At 44.4% G+C, this 26011-nt stretch overlaps 1 long non-coding RNA gene across 1 annotated transcript; it reads left to right on the forward strand.

Annotated features, from left to right (window-relative positions):
- Nucleotides 1–535: 535 nt before the first annotated feature.
- Nucleotides 536–26011, forward strand: LOC115091278. The gene is made up of 4 exons (XR_003856656.1): nt 536–1121; nt 18225–18461; nt 20013–20065; nt 25899–26011. It is a non-coding gene; the product is annotated as an uncharacterized LOC115091278 (long non-coding RNA).

A 26011-nucleotide genomic window follows, 5' to 3' on the forward strand; every position in this document is an offset into this window, starting at 1 on the left:
GAAGGAAGATTTATGTTAGGAGGGTGCCCTGGGGCAGAGGAACTGGAGGGTGATTGTGAAACGAGGTTAGGGAAGAGAGGATGATTTATGTGGTGAGAAGAAAAGGAAGGTGATAATGAAAGGAGGTTGGAGAGAAAGGAACGTGATTATAAAATGATTTTTTCTGTTCCTACATCGAGACAGGTTCGCTTCGGTAACATTAGATCAGGGATTTTCTGAACTGTAGGAAAAAGATCTGGGCTTCATAGTTGATATTACATTGAAATCGTCGGCTCAGTGTGCAAACTCTCCCCCTTTTTACCCATCCCCGATCCCCAACCTTTAAGTTGTTGTCGTCGACATGGGAAGGTCTTATCACAATATTTCTCATTGGACGTGACATATACAAATAGCTCTTGATAAATCAAAAAGTCTGCTCCTTGCTTTGGCCTTTAAGGACATGATAAATACAGAGCATTTGTCCAGGAACTCGTTATACTTTGCAGGGGATGACCTCTTAGCAGATATATGTTCAAAGACTGCCATATGGTGTAGTTTCAGTCTCCAAGATGTCACAGTCGGGGTGTCTTCCTTGATCCACATTTCCAGAATCGATTTTTTCGCTAACCAGAATGCTTTTTGTAGAAATTCCTTTTGACTTTCCGTGACTCTGGAGGGCAATTTGTCTATCACCTCAAATAAGCAGAAGTGCGCATCTTCCGGTAGAGGTGTGTGTAAAAGTCTGCATCTGACTTACATTAAATACAATTGTCATTATTTGTGAGTTTAACCTTACAAGCTCCGCCCACGAGGCGTTACCACCTAGAGCTTGGGGAGGCCATAAAGTGCAGGCCTTGGAACCCGGCGTCGCAGCCTCAGCACTTAAGCCCCCGCTGTCATCTGCTGTGTTTGCCTGCTCTCCTGCCTCAACTAACATCCGAGGAAACAGCTTCGGGAACTGCATTTCACCTGCTCCACTTGGTTCCAGGCTAAATGCCGCGCTTGTTCCCTCCCCTGGTACGTAGCTCCGCCCACGAGGTGTTACCACCTAGAGCTCGGGGAGGCCATAAAGCTAAGGCCTTGGAACCCAGCGTCCGCAGAGCTGCTTCAAGGAGCCGTGATTAATCTATTCCTTTCCTTATGTAAGTGACCTTCTATTTTGCTCCACAGCCTTTTTCTTTAATTTCTAATATGGCCTGCAACACCCAGCATCCGCAGTAAATTCCAGTTCGCATCACCCACCGTCAAAATCAGAGTACAGATTCGAAATGTACAGTTATGAAAAGTTCTATTCATGCTCAAAATCACAAGATACTTCAAACTTTATATAATATACTATGCGAAGAGAATCAGATACAATTTTCAAACTTTATTTTCATCACATTTTTCTTAATTAATAATCAGGCGAAAAGCAAAAAGACCCCTATAATTTCGGATCTATTAAATGATAAGAAACCGGACTTTTTCGCCATTACAGAGACCTGGCTTAAAGCCACTGACAATGTTATCTCCAATCATCTAGTTCATCTTAATTATGATATCTTTTCGATTCCTAGAACTCAACGCAGAGGTGGAGGTCTTATGTTGATAATCAAAAAACAATTTAGAATTAAAATTGTTCCATCTCCTATTGCTTATCCCTATGAGCTTACATTATTTGGCTCTGATTCATTACAGTTGTGCGTTTTATATTGTCCCCCTGGTTTATTAGACCACAATATTTCTCCACTTCTTGAGTGTTTAACCTTAATTTTGAATCCCAATAAACCCTCTTTAATTTTAGGGGATTTCAATGTACATGTTGATGTTATTTTAGATTCTACTTGTTCTACCTTATGTGACTCTTTAGCAGCCTTGGGCTACAATCTTGTTTCATGGGCTCCCACTCACAAAGCTGGCCATGTGTTAGATCTGATTTTGTTAATGCTAAGTTTTGCACAAATATTTCTTTGAATATAACGCCAGTCCCCTGGTCTGATAATTTTTTAATTTATTCTGAAGCTAAATTTAATTCACCACTTTATTTTAGAAAAGAAAAGCCATCTCATATTACCTTTCAGCGCAAACCTAAAATTGAAGATCTAACAACAGAATTTCAAAAAATCAGAGGTATTTCTAAATCTAACAATTTAATTAATTTATCTTCTGCCTGGCTAACAAACTGCTTCAATATTGCAAAGAAACTGTGCCCATTAAAAACAAAGGTAATTAAACCTAAACAAATTCAAAATCCCTGGTTTAATAAGGAAATTAAGAAACAAAAACAAATTAAAAAAAATTAGAAATAACATGGAGAAGGAACAAAACAGTCCAAACATTAGCAGTATATAGATCTGCTTTACATCAATATAAAAAATCCATTGAGAATCTTGACGAAATTTGGGTTTTGTGGTCGGATACTTGACTACATTAATGTTCTGTATTCGAACCCCACAGCTCAAATTCTAGTTAATGGGGTGCTATCTGAAGAATTCTGTTTGGCTCGGGGTACTCGTCAGGGGTGCCCTCTCTCGCCACTTTTGTTTATATTGACTGTGGAACCTCTGGTGTGCGCTTTAAAAGCCTCTCCGGATGTTAAGGGCATTGGGATCGGTCCTCAATCATATCTTACCTTGTTGTTTGCAGATGACCTTTTGCTCCTTTTGTCTTATGCGCGCACTTCTCTCCCCAGCGTACTTTTGTTCGCGCCTGGTGCGTATTTTTTAAAGATCTACCCCTACGTGAGCGGCAAATGATCAGTATACACATTGTTCTTAACTTCTTTGATGGGCTACCATTATCTTTATTTGTATTTTATTGTTCTTTTTATTATTATGCTGTATTTTATTGTTTTTTATTATTATGTTTTATCTTAATTTGACTCCTACTTCTATGAATTTTTAGTTTATCTATCGGTTTATAAATTATCTTTTATTAACAGCTAATTTATTTCCTAATCTTGTGTAGTTTTTAGCTGTTACTATTTTATTAATTGTATTTCTGAATATGTTAACTTTTGTAAACCGATGTGAAGGTACGTCTGATACTATCGGTATATAAATGCCAATAAATTAAACTAAACTATTCAAAGAGGCATATGACATTTTTTGTCCCTTCGGAATGGAAAAGAATTTTATGAAAATTGGAGTGTTGGGCAAACTAGATCTCAAGAGAAGGTCACGTTCAGTAAAGTGGCGTACTTGTAAATATACATAAAACTCCTTATGTGATAGTCCATATTCCAGTCTTAAACCTTCAAACGTATGTACCCTTTCTGTCTCGCTGTGCAGGAATTGATGTAGGTACTCCAACCCCTTACCCACCCAAGCTTTAATGACCAGGTTTCCTAATCCTGGGGGAAATCTAGGATGTCCCAGTATAGAAATGAATGGCGATACCTACCAGGATATACCAAGTCTATGACATAGCTCTCGCCAAGCCGCCCTACAACTCGTGAGAAGCAGGTTATGGGAGATCTCTCTGGACAAAATATTGCCCGGAACATGCAGTAGGTTCTGGAGTTTTAAAGGGCCACAACAGGCTTGCAGGAAACTAACGGGTGAGTATATCTTGGACCCAGCAACCAGTCCTGGATATATCGGAGGAGACACGCAAGATTATAGTCCTGTATATTAGGGCAATCCATTCCCCTAGTACTCCAAGTGAACTGTAAAGCCGACAGTGTTATCCAGGCCCGTTTCCCTCACTGTAGAGACGTGCTCAATCTCCTCTCTAGTTCCTTCACGTGTTTCTTTTTGAGCCATATAGGCAACATTTGAAGGACATAAAGCCAGCACAGGAGCTCCATCATTTTGAATAATTGTATTCTACCACCTAAAGGTAGAGGTAATGCCTGCCAAATATCCAGTCCCTATTTTGTTTTAGCAAGTAAGGGTAAAATATTGCAGTTATACATTTGGTCTATATTGATTGGGATTTTAATATCCAGATATTTCATCTCCTTGTCAACCCACCTTAATGGAAAGGGACCCATCCATTGACTCTTGAGGGAACCTATAATATCCAAGGCCTCAGATTTATCGAGGTTTATTTTGAGACCCGAGAAGGCACCAAACTGCCTCTGGAGAGCCATCATCTTCAGCAGAGATATTATGGGATCGGTTAAGAACACCAATACGTCGTCTGCAAAAGCAGCGATTTTGAAAGTCTCCTCCCAGATCTCAAATCCCCCAGTCTCCAAAGCTGCAGCGATCTTTCTAAGTAGGGGATCTAGAGACAGAATATATAGCAGAGGGGAGAGTGGGCAACCTTGTCGAGTTCCACGTTGCAGGTCAAAACTTTGAGATATGTCTCCATTTGCCAAAATACATGAGAAGGGAGCCTGATATAACAAAGAAATATTACGTATGGTTTTGCCTGCAAACCCATATCGCCGTAAGACGGAGAATAGATAATTCCATGCCACTCGGTCAAACGCTTTTTCTGCATCAAAGCCTACCACCGTTGCTGGCTTCCCCATTAATTTACAATGTGTCATTGCCGCCCAGAGACGTATAATATGTTTACAGGACATTCTGTCCTTAACAAAGCCTGCTTGATCTAAATAAATCAGGGTTGGCAGAATCTCATGCAGTCTAGTGGCAATAATCTTAGCAAACAATTTCATATCAAAATTTAATAGGGAAATGGGTCAGTATGAAGCTGCTTGCAGGGGGTCCTTCCCCCCCCCCCCCCTTTTGGGAAGAACCGTTATATAGGCCGGTCAGTTTCACTTCCTTCGGGAAAGCGCCCTCATTTAGGGCTGCTAAGAAATACGCCCTGAGATCGTCTCCCAGTTCCCTGTTCAGAATTTGATAGTACTCCGCATTAAACCCATCGGATCCAGGGGCTTTATGAGTGGGGCTGTTCTTAATCCCATCAACAATCTCCTGTACTCCAATAGGCCGATTTAGCCACTCCAGTTGCTGGGGGGAGACTAGTGGAAGTGACAAATCTTGAAAGAATTTCTGTTCTTGAATATCTGCTTACCCTGATACTTCGGCACTGTATAGATTCTCAAAAAAGGCCCTAAATATTTTGCATATTTCTGCTGCCGAAGTATGTCTCACCCCCCTTGTATCCTTCAGATAAAAGTTTGTCCCTTATGGGCTTTAAATAGGGTGGCTAATAACTTTCCAGCCTTGTTTCCAAATCGGTATAATTGATGAGAGGCATAGAGCAGATGCTTCTCTGTTCTTTGGTGTAAATAACTGTTTAAGGAGCAAAGCACTTCTCTGTATGTCTTTTTGTTGTTCTCTGATAGGCACCTAATTAATTTGACCTTTACCTTGCGTAGCTCATTCTCTAATTCTAGAATACGCTGGTTAAGTAATTTAGATTTCCTGATCACATAGGCTATTTCCCCCCGCATCACTGATTTACCTGCATCCCAAAATAATAGTGGCGTAGATTTATGTTGGTCGTTATTTATGGCATAGCCAGCCCATTTTTCTTTGAGATATGCTTGGAAGTCTAGATCACAGGCTAAATGTATAGGGAACCTCCACCTGTGTGGCCCACTTTTCATCGCTCCCCCCAATTTACCTCAACCCAAATGAGGGAATGATCAGAGAACTCTGGTGACCCTCTCTCTGTCCGGTGCTCCTGTGCTATGCTTCCCATCGATATTAAAATATAATCTATCCTGGACATGGTCATACGGGCCTGTAGTCTAATTCTTCAGGATGTAGAGTCTTCCAGATATTCAGCAACCGCAAGTGTTTACAAAGTAAAGAAATTCCCTTGTTTTTTTCCCAGAGCCGATATGGCTACTCGAGAGGATCTATCCAAGATGGGGTCTACCATACAGTTGAAATCCCCCGCTACCATCAGTGGACCTTGTACTATTGTTAGAAGCTCCTGCATTAATGTTGTGAAAAACTTATGGGAATACACATTGGGGGCATATATGCTGTAGATAGTAATAATGCGCCCGCAGATTTTCCCAACCTTAATAATATACCGCCCCATAAGATCTTTAGTGGTGGAAATCCATTCCCAAGCTACTTTTTTCCCAATGAGAATCGCCAACCCCCCCCCCCCCCCTCTTTCTGTTAACCGCTGGAGAGGAGTAAACCTCCCCAACCCAGTCTTTTTTCAACTTGCGGTATTCAAAGTCATTTAAGTGAGTCTCCTGAATACATACGACCTATGCTTTATGTCTATGTAAAGAGGTAAGCAGTTTTGTCCGCTTTACCGGTGAACCAATGCCTGCCACATTCCATGAGATTAACCGGACATTTTCAACCATATTTGATCCAGTATACCATTTGTAGCTCTGTAAGACATAACCTTTTAGATGCAATCATGTTCTATTCCCCCAAGCCAAGGAATCGAACATCTAATGTCACCCGCCTTTCGTCCTTTTTGATTTTAGATGGATATCTTCCCTGACGACAATTTATAACACCATAGAGCCCTAGCTCCCTTCCCCTATCCCCCTCACCCCCAACAAGCAAAAAAACCATCCCACCAAACATAAGGCCTCTAATAAAAGAGGCATGGAGACCACATATCGATCTGTACCAGTCCCCCCTCCTTAGTGTAGCAGACACATTGAAATATGTAAGTTACATAAAAGTTATATGAATATAGTCCCTTCTGGGCCATCATCCTTACTTTCTGAAGGAACAATAACAAATTTCCAACCTGTTCCTGAATTAGCCAGATACCCTTATATGAGGAGTGTCATCTGTCAACTGAGTCCAGAGGAACTCAATTGTCAGTTTGGGAATCTAAAAATTGTTGGGCACTAGATGCTGTTTCGAATGTGCGCCATGTTCCTTTGTGCTCCAACTGTAGTTTCGCTGTGTATTGTAGGGTAAACTTGATGCGTCTTTTAAACAGAATATTGCAGATCTCGGAGTATTCCCTCCTTTTTGCAGACACCATAGCGGAAAAGTCCTGGAATATTAAGATTTTAGTACTTTCAAATTCCAGGGTAGCTTTTTTCCTGTAGGCTTGCAAGATTAACATTTTATGGGCATAGTTCAGAAAATGGGCTATGACTATCTAGGTCTGGAGTTGCCAGGTAAGCATGCCCCCAGTCTGTGCTCCCGTTCTACGCTACGTTGACCTCTGAGGTTTTGGAGCCCCAGTTCATCCAGTAGCCAGCCCTCCAGTAATGAATTAAGGTCATGGTCCGTGACGGATTCAGGGAGACCCACGAACCGCAAGTTGTTCCTGTGTGACCTATTTTCTAGATCTTCTACATTCGCCTCTAGCGCCCTTACTTGTTCCAGTGTTCCATGTTGCTGCTGCTGGGCCTGCATATCTATTTCCAGGCCCACAATCCTGGTCTGTGTGTCTTCCACCTGTTTTTTTTTATTTCTGACAGTGTTTCATTACCCGCAGAGATTTGCTGCAAGATAGCTTGGAAACGGGTGTCTATAGCTAGCACCACCGCCCGGGTGACTTCTTCAACCAGCGTGCTGACTCGGGCTCGGCAGCCCGTCAGCCATTTTAGATTCAGCCGTCTTCCCTGGGAGTTTTTCTCTTGCTGCGGCTTGCTGGACATTTCGCTGCTGCTCTGCCAGAGTTCGTCGAGGTTTTGTTGGGAAGCCACGCATAAAGCAGTGCGTGACTCCAAGCGCCAGAAAATCAGCGAAAAATGGCCCGATTCGGAGGGGGGACCAGGAGTGGGTAAGAGAGTGTCCTACCCGCACATTGGATCATGTGGTCTCTCTGCAGGAGAAATTTTATCTAAGAGGCTAGAGAGGTTTATGAAAAAATTCACATACAACTGACCAGAATGGAAGGGGTCTCACAGGACAGGAGGGAACCGACATGGGTGGAGCAAGTGCTTATGACCGCAAAAGTGGGATTCAAAATTATCTCTCCCTTATATCATGCTATCACTCTAACTTATGAGGACAGAAAATCCCTCACTGCAAAAATAGACAAATGAAACATGGATTTGGGGGAGAATTTAACAGAGACAGATTGGAAGACTATTTGGAAGAAAGTATTTGCAGTAGGAGAACTGAATTCATGTACAAATGTATTAGGAGTATATATAGATATCTAATGTACTTTGTTTTCACCATGAGCATCTGGCTTGTGTTGGAGGGGTTGTGGAGAGGAGGGGGTCTTATTTCCATGTATGGTGGTCATATAAGCCTTTAGCGGAATTCTGTAATAGAACTGCAGCAGTTGTGATTTGAATTTTGGGTCGTCGGGTGCGTTTCCATCCTAAAATGTTTATTGGGGCTAGGGATGATGCTGAATCTTGATAGGTATCAGCGATTTTGTATGGCCATTTAATTCATGCAGCATGCTATATAGTCGCCACATATTGGAAGTTGATGCCCTCACTCGCCCAATGGGATCAACAGGTACTTGATACTGCTGTACTGAAAAAACTTACATCTGCCCTACAGAAGAAGACTTGTATGTATGAAAAAGTATGGGGACCTCATTGGAGTTATAAGGAGTCGAGAAGGAGAAACTGATGTGATAGAGTGGGATATGTGGCCGAGCTAAAGTTGAGGGGGTATATGGTGAATTATAAGTATCCAATTCGCACACTTTATATATCTAAAAGGTGTTGGCATTGAACATGTGTTGAAAATTGTATTACTTTACATTGGTCTGTCTTATAAATAAAGTGTTAAAATTAAAAAGAAAAAGCATCTTGATACAGACAGACAACCAAGTCGCAATGTTTTATGTCAACAAGCAGGGAGGCACAGGAGACCCTTCAAATTTGGCAATGGCAATTGACCATCAAGTGACTCTGCAAGCAATGTATCTACCTGGTCTAGCCAACATGGTAGCAGACCATCTCAGCAGAATATTTAAACTGCATGAACGGTCTCTCAGACAATATACTGCCGACAAGACTCTTCAGGTTATGGGGTTGCCAGCAGACAGACCTCTTCACTACAGAAGCCAATGGAAAAGTAGATCAATTCTGTTCAATCCTACCAAGCCCCCTGTGAAAAGGGCTCAAGCCATATTTTTGCTTGATTGGGGCCAGGCCTTATGTATGCTTTTCCACCATTACCACTAATTAAGAGGGCAGTCCAGAAACTCATTTGAGACTGAGCACAAATGATCCTCATTGCACTATCATGGCTGAGACAAATATGGTACACATATCTGATATAACAGTCGTTGCACAACTCCCCTCCCCTCCCCCCCCCCCCCCCCCCCCGAACCACTGGGAGTTGGTCAGTCTTTACTTACACATGAAAAAAGGTAGTTTGCTTCATCCGGACCTGGCATTGCTTCTCTTGAAGACGTAAATATTGCGCATGAAGTGATTGCAGGTCTTGCTGTATCACAAAAAAATGGAATATATATCCTTCTCTCAACCAGGAAGCTGTCGACAAGATGGAACTACGCATTCAAATGGAAGCATTACCCCAGTTGGTGTGTATGAAACGCCTTAAATATTTACATCTGTGAGCCTCGATTACTACTGTCTTAAATTCTTCATCTCATCTACTGGTTTAGCAACTTCTTCAGTTCCTGAACGCATTTTGGCATATCATAAGCAGGTAGATAATTAATATTGACTCATTCTCTGATCTCTTGTTAAATGAAAGGACTGCTAAAAATTAAACCACCGGTTAACAGACCAGCAGATCCCTGGGATCTCGGTGTAGTCCTAACACTATTTATGAGAACTCCATTTGAGCTGTTGGACTTAGCTCTTCTCAAATTTCTCATGTGGAAAGTGGTGTTTTTATAGCCATCACTTCAGCACGAAGAATCGGTCAACTTCAAGCTCTCATACACTATTTATTTAAAAAATTTTCTATACCGTCGTTTAGTGATTATACCATCACAACGGTTTACAAATAGGCACATAAATAAATTCGAGATGGATTGTACTTTAACCAGAGGGTGCCGCAGTTGTTCAGATACATGATTCAATATTATAAGCTATATGTAAAGTGTATTAAAATTACTTTTATGGGCTAACCGAAGATGCGGTATACTGTAATTCTTTAACTTAATACTTAAGTGTGATAAAATAAAAATAAAAACACACATATGTTCTCAGGTGACTTTTGCTTGTGTGTATAAGTCCTTTTCTTGTTTCTTAGTACTACCTATTTCCCATTCTCACTTTGAAAGGCCTTTTTGAAAAGCCATGTTTTAAAGCTTTTTTTGAAAAGTTTTTGATCCCTCGTTAGTCTTATTTCGGGTGGCATTGAGTTCCATAATATAGGGCCGGCTAATGACAGTGCTCTCTCCCTTTCTTGTGTCAGTTTAGCTGTCTTTACAGAGGGTATGGTTAGTAAGGCTTTATTTGCTGATCTGAGATTTCTTTGGGGAACATGTAGTCTTAATGCAGTGTTTAACCAATCCGTATTTTCTTCATTAATTAACTTGTGGATTGTGCAAAGTATTTTAAATTGTACTATTTGCCTTACCTTTGAATTCTTCCATGATAAAGTGGTCCTTCACAGCAACCCTAAGTTTCTTCCAAAAGTGATCTCAGCATATCATATCAAACAATTGTACTACTGGCTTTCTATCCTCGCCCTCATACACCTGAGGGAAAAGGAGCTACACACACACTGCATTGGTCTATTACATACAGAGAACTCAGTCTTATCGTGAAGCAACTCAACTCTTTGTATCCTATGATCCCAATCTCATGGGAATTGTGGTGGCAAAACAATGTCCAGCTGGATAATAGACTGTATTCACATAAGAACATAAGAAAATGCCATACTGGGTCAGACCAAGGGTCCATCAAGCCCAGCATCCTGTTTCCAACAGTGGCCAATCCAGGCCATAAGAACCTGGCAAGTACCCAAAAACTAAGTCTATTCCATGTAACCATTGCTAATGGCAGTGGCTATTCTCTAAGTGAACTTAATAGCAGGTAATGGACTTCTCCTCCAAGAACTTATCCAATCCTTTTTTAAACACAGCTATACAAACTGCACTAACCACATCCTCTGGCAACAAATTCCAGAGTTTAATTGTGCGTTGAGTAAAAAAGAACTTTCTCCGATTAGTTTTAAATGTGCCCCATGCTAACTTCATGAAGTGCCCCCTAGTCTTTCTATTATCCGAAAGAGTAAATAACTGATTCACATCTACCCGTTCTAGACCTCTCATGAATTTAAACACCTCTATCATATCCCCCCTCAGCCATCCCTTCTCCAAGCTGAAAAGTCCTAACCTCTTTAGTCTTTCCTCAGAGGGGAGCTGTTCCATTCCCCTTATCATTTTGGTAGCCCTTCTCTGTACCTTCTCCATCGCAATTATCTTTTTTGAGATGCGGTGACCAGAATTGTACACAGTATTCAAGGTGCGGGTTCATCATGGAGCGATACAGAGGCATTATGACATTTTCCGTTTTATTCACCATTCCCTTTCTAATAATTCCCAACATTCTATTTGCTTTTTTGACTGCTGCAGCACACTGAACCGACGATTTCAATGTGTTATCCACTATGACTCCTAGATCTCTTTCTTGGGTTGTAGCACCTAATATGGAACCTAGCATTGTGTAACTATAGCATGGGTTATTTTTCCCTATATGCATCACCTTGCACTTATCCACATTAAATTTCATATGCCATTTTGATGCCCAGTTTTCCAGGCTCACAAGGTCTTCCTGCAATTTATCACAATCTGCTTGTGATTTAACTACTCTGAAAAAATTTGTGTCATCTGCAAATTTGATTATCTCACTCGTCATTTTTCTTTCCAGATCATTCATAAATATATTGAAAAGTAAGGGTCCCAATACAGATCCCTGAGGCACTCCACTGCCCACTCCCTTCCATTGAGAAAATTGTCCTTTTAATCCTACTCTGTTTCCTGTCTTTTAGCCAGTTTGCAATCCACGAAAGGACATCGCCACCTATCCCATAACTTTTTACTTTTCCTTGAAGCCTCTCATGAGGAACTTTGTCAAACACCTTCTGAAAATCCAAGTATACTACATCTACCGGTTCACCTTTATCCACATGTTTATTAACTCCTTCAAAAAAGTGAAGCAGATTTGTGAGGCAAGACTTGCCTTCGGTAAAGCCATGCTGACTTTGTTCCATTAAACCATGTCTTTCTATATGTTCTGTGATTTTGATGTTTAGAACACTTTCCACTATTTTTCCTGGCATTGAAGTCAGGCTAACTGGTCTGTAGTTTCCCGGATCGCCCCTGGAGCCCTTTTTAAATATTGGGGTTTCATTAGCTATCCTCCAGTCTTCAGGTACAATGGATGATTTTAATGATAGGTTACAAATTTTTACTAATATATCTGAAATTTCATTTTTTAGTTCCTTCAGAACTCTGGAGTGTATACCATCTGGTCCAGGTGATTTACTACTCTTCGGCTTGTCAGTCAGGTCTACCACATCTTCTAGGTTCACCGTGATTTGATTCAGTCCATCTGAATCATTACCCATGAAAACCTTCTCCGGTATGGGTACCTCCCCAACATCCTCTTCAGTAAACACCGAAGCAAAGAAATCATTTAATCTTTCCGCGATGGCCTTATCTTCTCTAAGTGCCCCTTTAACCCCTCGATCACCTAACGGTCCGACTGACTCCCTCACAGGCTTTCTGCTTCGGATATATTTAAAAAGGTTTTTACTGTGAGTTTTTGCCTCTACAGCCAACTTCTTTTCAAATTCTCTCTTAGCCTGTCTTATCAATGTCTTACATTTAACTTGCCATCGTTTATGCATTATCCTATTTTCTTCTGTTGGATCCTTCTTCCAATTTTTGAATGAAGATCTTTTGGCTAAATAGCTTCTTTCACCTCCCCTTTTAACCATGCTGGTAATTGTTTTGCCTTTTTCCACCTTTCTTAATGTGTGGAATACATCTGGACTGTGCTTCTAGAATGGTATTTTTTAACAATGACCACGCCTCTTGCACATGTTTTACTTTTGTAGCTGCTCCTTTCAGTTTTTTCTAACAATTTTTCTCATTTTATCAAAGTTTCCCTTTTGAAAGTTTAGCACGAGAGCCGTGGATTTGCATACTGTTCCTCTTCCAGTCATTAATTCAAATGTGATCATATTATGATCACTATTGCCAAGCGGCCCCACCACCGTTACCTCTCTCACCAAGTCCTGTGCTCCCCTGAGAATTAGATCTAAAATTGCTCCCTCTCTCGTCAGTTCCTGAACCAATTGCTCCATAAAGCTATCATTTATTCCATCCAGGAACGTTATCTCTCTAGCGTGTCCTGATGATACATTTATCCAGTCAATATTGGGGTAATTGGCAGAGATAGCGTTGACAAAAATTTTTTTTCAATTTAAGGACCAAATTTACCAACAAAATAAGGGGACTGCGATGGGGGCGACAATGGCACCGAGTTTGGCGTGCCTGTATATGGACGACTATGAAACATCTAAGATTTATACGTCGGATTGGTCTTCTTTCATTAATACCTGGTTACGTTACATTGACGATATTTTCATTATATGGATGGGTACTGATATACAGTTTTATGTATTTTTTGACTGGGTTAATTCCTTGAATCCCCACATTCAATTTAATTACAATATTCATCCCACACATATTTCTTTTTTGGACGTCTCCATTTTCTGGATGGGGGACCATTTTCAGACCTCACTGTACCGTAAAGACACTGATCGGAATACGTTACTGGCATATAATAGCTGCCATCCTCGGGCTCTTCGTGAGAATATCCCGACGGGGCAATTTCTAAGATTGCGTCGCCTTTGCTCAAACCGCACTGACTTTCTCTCACAAGCTCAAATTCTATCGGCCCGGTTCAAGGAAAGGGGCTATCCTCCTCGGGTCATCAAAAAAGCGTTTAAACGAGCATTATACACGCACCGGGAATGGCTCTTTATATCCCCCACGGTCACTGAGAATACATCGCTGAACTGCATCCTTCCATTCTCTATAGTCGGGAGGACCGTAGTTAACATGATTAAGAGACATTGGGCAGCCCTTTCCCTTAACACTCTGATGCACGGATCACTTCGGTTCACTTTTAAGAGAGGGACTAATTTACGGGACCGACTGGTTCATACAGCAAGTCGCCCTAGTGATCCGAGATCTGATAGGAGGGGTCAGCATTCCCCTTGCGGCCATTGCGCTATGTGCCGACATACAGAACCATTGAGGGAATTTGTACACCCCAAAACTGGACGGGTATTTAAGCTGTTTTCCAATACTGACTGTACAACTAGAGGGGTGGTCTACGTGGTTAAATGTCCTTGTCCTTTGTTATACGTGGGTAAAACCTCGCGTATGATAAAAACAAGGATTATAGAGCATTGTTGTAATATCAGATCCTCCAGGATTGACGAGCCTCTTGTATCACACTGGCTCCAGGCTGGCCATTCCATCGATGCTCTCTCCTTCCTGGTCCTGGAGGTGGTCGCATGTCCCCAACGAGGGGGAGACTTTTCCGGGATGCTAGGACGGAGAGAGCAGCGCTGGATTTTCACATTGGATTCAGTTTTCCCCAATGGCTTAAACAAGGAGATCGAATGGTACCAATTTTATTAATTGTCTATTAATTCGACATGTGTGTGGCTGTGCGCTCCGGCGTTTTCCAGCTTCTCGCGAGAGGTTTTCCTTTCGCGCCTTTTTTCCTTTTAAATGGCTGTCATTGCTATAGGGCGCTCGCGCTCCTGTGATCTCTTTAAAGGTATGTACCTGTCACGTTACATTTGTATATTTACTATTTTGTTCCATTCTTGATATGTATCGTTTTATTGTAGATCATAATATACTGCGGTCCCTCCTGATGCAGTTCACACGAAACACGGACCGTGTCGGGGGACAAGTATTTAAAATATTCTTTGTTTACCTGAAGGAGTTGCCGTATTGAATGAACTATGAAAATTCAGTTATATAATAAATACACGTTTGAATTTTGAATGGAACTTCACTTTCTGTCCTGCACCTGTCTAGATGGGTAATTGAAATCTCCCATTATTACCGCACTACTAATTTGGTTAGCTTCCCTAATTTCCCTTAGCGTTTCACTGTCCATCTCACCATCTTGACCAGGTGGACGGTAGTATACTCCTATCACTATAGTCTTCCCCGACAAAACAAGGGATTTCTACCCATAAAGATTCAGTTTTGTATTTAGTCTCATGCAGGATGTTTATCCTGTTGGACTCTATGCCATCCCGGACATAAAGCGCCACACCACCTCCCGGGTGCTCCTCTCTGTCATTGCGATATAATTTGTACCCCGGTATAGTACTGTCCCATTGGTTATCCTCCTTCCACCATGTCTCTGAGATGCCAATTAAGTCTATGTCATCATTCACTGCTGTACATTCTAATTCTCCCATCTTACTACTTAGACTTCTGGCATTAGCATACAAACATTTCAAAGTTTGTTTTTTGTTTGTATTTTCATTTTTTAGCTCAGGTGAGTTTTTAGTTACAGGCATTTGGACTACTTTTCTTATTATTGGAACCTACTGTCGGGATGCCCTAATTCTAGTGCATCATTAGTATCCTTTGAAGATACCTCTCTCCGAACCATGTGCTGCTGAGCGACTGTCGGCTTTCCCTTTTGTTCTAGTTTAAAAGCTACTCTATCTCCTTTTTAAAGGTTAGCGCCAGCAGTCTGGTTCCACCCTGGTTAAGATGGAGCCCATCCCTTCGGAAGAGACTCCCTCTTCTCCAAAAGGTTCCACAGTTCCTAACAAAACTGAATCCCTCTTCCTTGCACCATCGTCTCATCCACGCATTGAGACTCCGGAGCTCTGCCTGCCTCTGGTGACCTGCACGTGGAACAGGGAGCATTTCAGAGAACGCTACCCTGGAGGTTCTGGATTTAAGCTTTCTACCTAAGAGCCTAAATTTGGCTTCCAGAACTTCCCTCCCACATTTTTCTATGTTGTTGGTGCCCACATGTACCACGACAGCCAGCTCCTCCCCAGCACTGTCTAAAATCCTATCTAGGTGATGCGTGAGGTCCGCCACCTTTGCACCAGGTAGGCATGTTACCAGGCGATCCTCATGCCCACCAGCCATCCAGCTATCTACATTCCTAATAATCGAATCACCAACTATGACGGCTGACCTAACCCTTCCCTCCTGGGCAGTAGGCCTTGGGGAGATATCCTCTGTGCAAAAGGACAATGCATCACCTGGAGAGCAGGTCCTCGCTGCAGGATCCTTTCCTGCTGCACCCGGTTGATGCTCTCCAATCATGAGACCTTCTTCCTCCAAGGCAGCACCTGGGCTGCCAGTCTGAAGTTGGGACTTGGCTACTATGTCCCTGATGATCTCATCTATATACCTCTCTGTCTGCCTCAGCTCCTCCAGGTCTGCCACTCTAGCCTCCAGAGATCGGACTCATTCTCTGAGAGCCAGGAGCTCTTTGCATCGCATGCACATGTACAACTTCTCACCAGTGGGTAAAAAATCATACATGTGACACTCAATGCAAAAGACTGGGAAGCCCCCCTCTTGCTGCTGGACTGCTGCCTTCATCTCAATTTTGATCAGTTCCTAGTTAAGTTTGTTTGCTATGGGAGTAGGAATGTGTCTAACGTCTTTTAAATGTATTAGCGAATTCACTATATGTCTGGTAGTGGCCTACCGGGGTCTGATCAAACTCTCAATAAAGTTTTTGTTCGTTTTTTTTTTTTTTTTTGTGAAAGTGTCACCTGCCTATAAATTAAAGGATGGGCAAGGGGTGGGAGGGTTGTGAAATCCAAACAGTCTAACTTCAGTTAGTCAGCCAGAGTGACTCACTGCTCTCTTGATTAACAAATGTTGGTACCTATTCAAAACCTTTCCAAGGTGAGCAACTGAGCTGAACTTTTCAACCGTTTTACTTAGGTATACACTGCTCCTAGCTTATTTCTAGCTTCTGGCTACTTTTTTGAGTTGTATTTTTTTAATACAAAAACTCAGTTTGTATTAAATACAAACACTCAGTTCTTAAAAGTCTGCAGAACACTCACTTCTGCAGACCTTTAAAAATAAACACACTACCTACTGTTTACTAGCTGCCTTATTGACTGACTATTTAAAAATACAGTCTAACTTGTTTATTCACTGCCTTACTGAATATTCAAAGCACAAACACACTAAATAATATTCCCAAATTGTTAACTTTGCCCCAATACTTTTTAAAAAAACTTACTGATTCCTTTCAGCCACCAGCAAGGTGATCCTCTCCTCTCAGTGCTCCCACTGGAAGGTACAGAGAAGGGCTACCAAAATGATAAGGGGAATGGAACAGCTCCCCTATAAGGAAAGACTAAAGAGGTTAGGACTGTTCAGCTTGGAGAAGAGACGGCTGAGGGGGGAATATGATAGAGGTGTTTAAAATCATGAGAGGTCTAGAACAGGTAGATGTGAAGCGGTTATTTACTCTTTCGGATAATAGAAAGACTAGGGGTCATTCCATGAAGTTAGCATGTGGCACATTTAAAACCAATCGGCGAAAGTTCTTTTTTACTCAACGCACAATTAAACTCTGGAATTTGTTGCTAGAGGATGTGGTTAGTGCAGTTAATATAGCTGTGTTTAAAAAAGGATTGGATAAGTTCTTGGAGGAGAAGTCCATTACCTGCTATTAATTAAGTTGACTTAGAAAATAGCCACTAGCAACGGTAACATGGAATAGACTTAGTTTTTGGGTACTTGCGAGGATCTTATGGCCTGGATTGGCCACTGTTGGAGACAGAATGCTGGGCTTGATGGATCCTTGGTCCGACCCAGTATGGCATGTTCTTATAGTCTTATGCATTAAGAAAGATGGAAGGAAGGCAAACTGATTACCAGCATGGAAATGTTCCCAAATTTAGCTTAGCCGGTTCAGCACTGAGAAGCCTCCTGAAAACTTACCTTGAGCAGCTCCAGAGGATCTAACCTCACTGAAGGGCCTGTCCCTTAATCTAAAAAAAAATACCCACCTCTACCCTGACTCCCAATAGCTCGGTCATTCTTGATGCAGGTTTCTCTTCGTCTGTTAAAGAAAGGTTCAGACTTTAAAATGTGTAAGGCTGAATGCACATCACCATTATATACAGGGAGGACAATAATGAAAGCCATTTCTGGGGGTAAAGCTCTCTTTTATTCACAGAAATAGGCTGTTTGATTACTGTCCATCCTCTACACAAGTAAAAGTAGGAGCATATAACAAGGAATACTTCTGGTTTGGAGATCGGACAGGGGGAAAACTATAGCAAGAGACCAAAGTGTTATGTCCCTTTAAGGGCTGCAGCTGGAGAGCTAAGCCAGCTCTGGATTATGATGTCTGATTATGACATCACCATAGTAGAGGTTTGAAACCCTGCAACTGCTTTCTTTCTTGGTCTTTGCAACAGAGTCCTCTGTTGCTCCTAGGCTGTGATCCCTGTGCTTCGGTGCCGTGCCTCCAGTGTCTCCTGTGTCATCGTCCCTCCAGCGTCTCCTGTGTCTTCATACCTCCAGCGTCTCTTGGGTCTTCATGCCTCCAGCATCTCCATGTTCCTGTGACCATCACTTCGTCTCTTCGCTATCTGCCACAGACCTTCTGCCTGGACTACGCTGTCTCTTCAAGAGATTGGTTCCTATCTTGCTGGGTGAACGCTCTATATCTCCCTTCTCTTTCCTCTCTGCCCACCTGCCTTTGCTGTTCTCTAATTTTCCTCCCCTTTCTCTGACTTGTTTGTTTCCCCTTTCCCCTTTTCCTTTCCCTTACTTCTCCTTTTAGCAAAACAGTTTTAGTGGTTAATATTATTTCTCTCCCATGTAAATTCCCTTTTATTACCATTAGAGGGTCCCTGAGGGAGAGAGAGCTGTGGGTTCATAGGAACAGGCACGGAGAGTTTGTAAAGCTAAGGAAGCCCAGCCAGTTGTACAGTCTGAGCTGATCTTATCAGCACCCTCACAGCCGACTGAGACAGGTGCAGCATTCAGCTCTGCAAAAACATTCACTTAAAAACCAGTTGGAGTTACTGTGAAATTCCTTTTCTTCTTCCCCTGCTTGTAATACAGTCTTCATAACAAGCTCTGTTTATTAGCACTGTGGATCCTATGTAAGTGAGTTTTTCAGTGATTCTTGTATTTTTTGGATGTACAGTCTTTATTTGTCTGGATACTCTGAAACCCCAGGTTTAGGGAGTCACAATGTCCTCAGAAATCTCTCCTGAAGGAGCAGGTGGTAGGGTACTTCAAGGGGAAACCCAGTTGGTGGGTGGGAGGTTGTCAGGAGAGAGGCACAAGTGCAGGAGCAGGCAAGGCCTCTGCAGTGCTTTCTAGGACCTTCAAGGTCCAAGCAAGTGAGCAAGGGTTTAACCTCCAAGTGTCAGCTGAAGCAGCTTTTGCTTTACTTCTGCTATGAATGTTTTATTGCAGGGAGGTAAAGGAAGAGATGTGATGTGTGCTCTTCATTCCTGCCATGAATATTTAATTCTGTGTGGCTGGGGCGGAGCCAGGAGCAGCACAGCTCTTGCTCTGTTTTCCCTGTGAACATTTAATTTTGGGGTGGGAGGCTGCAGGAAGGAGCCAAGGATGAGGCAGGAGCTCTTGTTCCACTCTCCAGTCCTTATGAAAATTTGATTCAAGAATAAGGGGGAGGGATGAATCAAAGATGTGGCAGCAGATCATGCTCGCTCCTGCCTTGAACATTTGATTATGGGGGTGAGAGGCAAAAGCCCCCTCCAAGAACCTCTGGTTTGGGGCTCTGGCACTGGCTGCCTGGGACTGAGCTGTGGGTCTCATCTGGGTCTGGATGTTTCACAGCCTTGACCTAAATAATCAAAGTATGCAAGGTCTGGCCAATCCCATCTGAATTTTAACCTGAGGTGATAAGGAATGCAAAAGTACACATCTAGATTTGCCTTGTTTATTGCCCCCTCAAAAATACCCCTGCCTGCTTTTTGTGAGGGCACGTAGTTAAAGGAAAACTCTGCATATAGTTTTCCCCCTGTCCGAACTCCAAACCAGAAATATGCCTTGTTATATGCTCCTACCTTTACTTGTGTAGAGGATGGACAGTAATCAAACAGCCTATTTCTGTGGATAAACGAGAGCTTTACCCCCAGAAATGGCTTTCATTATTGTCCTCCCTGTATATAATGGTGATGTGCATTCAGCCTTACACATTTTAAAGTCTGAACCTTTCTTTACAGACGAAGACAAGCCTGCATCAAAAATGACCGAGCGATTGGGAGTCAGGGTAGAGGTGGGTATTTTTTTTAGATTAAGGGACAGGCCCTTCAGTCAGGTTAGATCCTCTGGAACTGCTCAGGGTAAGTTTTCAGGAGGCTTCTCAGTGCTGAACCGGCTAAGCTGAATTCCCTGTACGTACCCGGATCAGTCCAGATTCCTGGGTTTTGCCCCCCCCCCCCCCCCCTCTAGCAGTTGGAGACAGAAGTTTATCAAACAAAACTCTGCCTTATCTAGGCTGCTGCCACCTACAGTCTGGCAATATTCTTCTGTCTCCTAGCAGGTGGAGGAGGTGCAAAACCTACAGTCTGTGCTGAGGCCTAGTTTTTCAGTTCTAGATAGTATTGTTAGCTGGGTAAAAAGAAGGATAAAGTTAGAATAAGGTATAGGACCGCAGTGGTTTGCCTGCAAGTCCAGTCTCCCGCCTCCCAGGGGGTTGTGAGGGCCTGAGGGGACCATCCTCCCTGGTTTCCGAGGCCGCTGAGGTGTGGGGTACTTTGCCCTCCTGCCAGTGTGAATTCGTGACTGGGGGTGATACCGGGGAGCCCGGCTCACTCCCCCCAGTTGGTCCAGGACCCGGAGGCTATTGGGCGAGTATATTAAAAAAAAAAAAAAAAAAGTTAAAATATTTTTTTGTGTGTTCTGTCGGGGCTTGATTCTCCTTCCCTTCCAGTCGCATTCGGGGTGCTTGTGCCATTTTCGCCGCCTTCCGAGCGACTTTCGGGGCTGTTTTTTGCTGCAGCATGCCGCGTCGGGCCGCTTATAGGGCCTGCTGCGCCACGCGGGCGCGACTGTCCTGGGACAATTTGTGTTCTGATTGCCTCTCCGGAGGTGAGGGAGTCTCTGCGGCCCCGGGCAGGGTCCTGGTGAGGGTCCAAACAGTGACCGGAGCATTTGGGGACTTACAGTCTTCAGGTGCCGACCAGTTCCCGCTTATGCATAAAGCCTTCAAGGCCCACAAAGTGGGCAGGAAGAGGGCACACGGACCGGACCCCCCACTAGGGTCTGGAAAACAGGCCAAGCCTGCTCAGGACCTGGATCTCATGGAGGGGCCACGCCCTTTCAGATTGCAGACCCCTCTGGTGGATCTGGATTCCTCTTCGGATATGGAGGATCTGGAGGACCAGCCGGAGGACCTGGACCTGCCGTCCCAACCCCCGAGGGGGGTTGAAGGGGACGGTGACCAGCTGTACAGAAATTTTCGAGGTGCCCATGGGGCAGACGGGATGACCCAAAGGTGGTCCATCTCTTTCGACGGGACGAACTGGGTCCCCTCATTCCAACAATACTCGGGGAATTAGAGATACAGCTGCCTCAGGAAGAATCCAGGCTTGGGGCTACGGACCCGGTGGTGTTGGGCCCCTTAGGTCCCCCCTCAGCTTTTCCCTTTCATTTTTCAGCGACGGATTTGCTCTTCAAAGAATGGGATACCCCAGACTTAGGCCTCAAGGTGGTTAAAGCAATGGACAAGCTCTATCCCTGCCAGAGGAGGCCTTGGAGCTGCTAAGGGTCCCTAAGGTGGATTCGGCTGTGGCGGCTGTCACGAAGAAGACCACCATTCCAGTTGCTAGGGGGGACGCCTCTTAAAGACTTGCAGGACCGTAAGCTGGAGGTCCAACTTAAGAAGATATTCGAAGTCTCTGCGCTAGGGATTCGTGCAGCTATCTGCAGTAATTTCTCCTTGCGAGCAGGGCTTCGTTGGGTGCAACAGCTACTAGCCAATGATTCACTTTCCCCAGAGGAAGTGAGCTAGGCGGGACGTCTGGAAGCGGTGATTGCTTACAGTGCGGATGCCTTTTATGATTTGCTTCGCACATCGGCCAGATCCATGGTGTCGGCAGTTTCAGCGCGGCGCTTGTTGTGGCTGTGCCATTGGGCAGAGGATGTGTCCTCTAAATCACGGCTGGGTTCGTTGTCTTTAAAGACAAGTTGCTGTTTGGAAAGGAATTGGAGGATCTGATTGAGTCCCTAGGCGAGAACAAAGTGCATCGTTTGCCAGAGGACAGACCAATGTGGAGAGGTGCTCTGCCTTCCTGTTCACGATATAGGGGATATTGGAGGCCTCGGACTTCTCGGGGGTCAGTTTCCTCCTTCCGCCATAGTGCCAACAGGCAGCAGACGTACTCTCAGTCCTTTCGTGGGCGCCGATTCAGCTGACCGGGTGCTGGTCAGAATGCGTAGGGTGGAAAGCCCTCGCGATGATGTGCGGCCCGTCATTCCTCGGTACCAGTGGTTGGAGGCAGGTTGTCTCGGTTTTACGAGGAGTGGATCAGAATCACATCGAATCAGTGGGTCCTAGATGTGATAAGACACGGTTACGCATTAGATTTTGTACGTCAGCCTCGCCAGTGCTTCCTGGTCTCGCCCTGCGGTTTTGCGGCCAAACGCCGGGCAGTAAGAGAGACTCTGAGAAGCCTTCATGATCTCATCGCGATTGTTCTTGTCCCACCACCCGAACTTCGCAAGGGCCGTTATTCCATTTATTTATTGGTTCCAAAAAAAGAAGGAACCTTTCTTCCCATTGTCGACCTAAAACGGGTCAACAGATGTCTGCGAATACCTCATTTTCACATGGAGACCTTGCGGTCCTTGATTGCTTCGATGCGACAGGTGGAATTTCTCGCGTCCCTGGACCTCACGGAAGCGTATCTTCACATCGGGATCCGGACCGATCACCAGCGATTTCTAAGGTTCTCCGTGTTGGGTCAACATTACCAATTTCAGGCACTGCCATTTGGCCTTGCCACCGCACCTCGGATTTTCAACCAAGATTATGGTGGGTGGTAGCGGCGCAGCTTCGCAGAGAAGGTTTGTTGGTGCACCCGTACCTGGACGATTGGCTGATTTGCGCAAAATCGGAGTTGCTCTATCAGGAAGCAATTCACCAGGTGCTTCAATTGTTTGCGAACATCTCGGCTGGATAATCAATGCGTCCAAAAGCCGGCTGGGGCCTTCTCAGTCTCTGGAGTTTTTGGGAGCTTTATTCGACACTTGTCGGGGAACGGTGTCTCTCACAGTGGAACGCATGTACAAGTTACAGGGTCAGGTGCGAAACTTGTTATCCAAGCGAGTTCCGATTGTCTGGGAATATCTTCAGGTGTTGGGGTCAATGACTTTGACATTGAAATTGGTTCCCTGGGCCTTCGCTCATATGCGGCCTTTACAGTCAGCGTTGCTTTCCCGATGGAACCCGGTGTCAGAACAATTTCGTCTTCCTTTACCCCTGACGGATTCAGCTTGGTCCAGCCTGGATTGGTGGTTGTGTCAGAGCAACTTATGCCGCAGAGTACCGTTAGTAGTTCCGACCCGGACAGTGGTTACTACGGATGCCAGCTTGTCCGGTTGGGGAGCGGTTTGTCTGCAGAAGTCGATGCAGGGGCAATGGTCCCCACAGGAAGCTCCTTGGTCCATCAATCGTCTGGAGACCAGAGCGGTTCAATTGGCGCTGCAGGCTTTTCTTCCGCTTCTCCGAGGCAAGTTGGTCAGAGTTCTTTCAGACAATGCGACCACGGTTGCTTACATCAATCGGCAGGGGAGAACCAAAAGTCAACCAGTGGCGTTGGAAGCACGACAGTTGATCGCGTGGGCGGAAAAGAATTTGTGCAGCATAGCAGCCTCTCACATTGCCAGGGTAGAGAATGTTCATTCGGATTTCCTCAGTCGCAATCGCCTAGACCCCGGAGAGTGGGAACTCGCGGACACCACATTTCAGCTCATTTGTGCCCATTGGGGGACACCCGCTCTGGATCTGATGGCGACGTTCAAGAATTCCAAAGCTCCACGGCTCTTCGCCCGTCGCAGGGAGATGGGAGCGGAGGGCATGGACGCTCTGGTACTATCTTGGCCGACGGATGTTCTACTGTATGTGTTTCCTCCGTGGCCTCTCATCGGCAGGGTCCTTCGCCGCATAGAGTTACATCCGACAGAGGTGGTGCTCGTAGCTCCCGAATGGCCGCGACGTCCCTGGTTTGCGGATCTGGTAAATCTAGCCTTAGAGGAACCCCTACGGTTTTCGAACATGCCGGATCTACTGTATCAGGAGCCTGTTTGTTTCGACCAGGTCGAACGCTTTTGTCTAGCGGCATGGCTTTTGAGAGGCAGCGGCTGAAATCCAGAGGGTACTCGGATGCTGTGGTAACTACTCTCTTAAGGTCCCACAAGGTTTCTACATCTTTATCTTATGTGCGGGTCTGGAAGATCTTTGAGGCCTGGTGCCTTGCTCGGGATGTGGTGCCCACTCGGGCGACCGTTCCGGATGTTTTGCATTTTCTTCAGGATGGTTTGGAAAAGGATCTCTCGTGTAGCTCCTTGCGCTAGGTTCTTTGCGCAGTCAGACCCATGGTGCGTCTTTGGTGTCTCACCTAGATGTTGTTCGTTTCCTTAAAGGGGCAAAACATGTATGCCGACCATTCCGGCAGCCCTGTCCTTCCTGGAATCTGAATATGGTTCTTAAGGCTTTGTGTGGGGCACCCTTTGAACCTATCCGCAGGGCCACCTTGAAGGATCTCACTCTGAAGGTGGTGTTTTTTAGTGGCTATTGCATCGGCAAGGCGGGTGTCAGAACTTCAAGCCCTGTCTTGTCGGGAGCCCTTTTTGCAGATCACGGAATCTGGGGTATCTCTGCGAATGGTACCCTCATTTCTACCTAAGGTTGTCTCTTCCTTTCATTTAAATCAGGCGGTGGAACCTCCATTTTGGATTTGGACAGCTCAGATATTTTGTCTAAGGACTTGCGGAAATTAGATGTCTGTAGGGCACTGTGGCACTACCTGGAGGTTACCAACGGTTTCCATGTATCGGATCACCTGTTCGTACTTTGGAGTGGGCCTAGAAGAGGCAATGAGGTTTTGAAGACTACGATAGCTTGCTGGTTGAAGGAGGCCATAAACTCTGAGTATCTGTTCCAGGGACGGTCACTGCCGGTGGGTCTCCGAGCTCATTGTACGCGATCTCAGGCCGCATCCTGGGTGGAATGCCAACAAATATCTCCAGAGGAGATTTTCAGGGCGGCTATGTGGAAGTCCTTACATACTTTTGCCAGACATTATCGTCTGGACGTTCAGGCTCCAGGGACTGGTGGATTTGGAGAAGGGGTGCTCAGAGCGGGCCTCTCCGGATCCCATCCCATGTAATGGCAGCTCTGGTACATCCCAGGAGTCTGGACTGATCCGGGTACGTACAGGGAAAAGAAAATTGGTTCTTACCTGATAATTTTCGCTCCTGTAGTACCACGGATCAGTCCAGAGTCCCGCCCATCTGTTCTTCCAAGGAAAGGAAGAGTCCGTTCTGCTTGTTTTCTTTCATTCACAACTCAATTGTGTATGTCCTGTTATTGATAGTACGGGTTCTGTTCCCATTTGGGGATTTATTGAGCCGGTTCAAGTTGTTAGGTTACTGTATATAGTTAGTTTGGGTGTTTTGTAATCCATTCTGCTTTGACATTAAGTAATACTGCCAGACTGTAGGTGGCACCAGCCTAGATAAGGCAGAGTTTTGTTTGATAAACTTCTGTCTCCATCTGCTAGAGGGGGGGCAAAACCCAGGAGTCTGGACTGATCCGAGGTAAAACAGGAACGAAAATTATCGGGTAAGAACCAATTTTCTTTTTGGGAATATTTCCAGCCCCCATGCTGTGATTGAAAATGTATCCAATAAACGTAATCAACTCTTGTGGTCACTCAGCAGCTCTTCTGAAAACTTACCCCTTACTTTGTATACAGAATTGGCACAATTAACTTTGTGATAACCAAGATCAATGCCTGTACCTCAGATGGAAAGTAGGACATCAGGAAATGCTTACATATCTCCTTTCTTTTTCTTTCCGGTTCCGCTCATCCTGCAAACTTCAGCACCGGTGCAACTACTCCCACCCCTCTTTCCACTGCTCCCTCTGCTCTCCCCTACCCCATGCCTCCCCCCTCTCTATCTCCCCTCTTCCCTCTCCCATCAATCTCCCTGCCTT

The sequence above is a fragment of the Rhinatrema bivittatum genome, chromosome 4 (genome assembly GCF_901001135.1).
Source record: "Rhinatrema bivittatum chromosome 4, aRhiBiv1.1, whole genome shotgun sequence".
In the NCBI taxonomy this organism is placed as follows: domain Eukaryota; kingdom Metazoa; phylum Chordata; class Amphibia; order Gymnophiona; family Rhinatrematidae; genus Rhinatrema; species Rhinatrema bivittatum.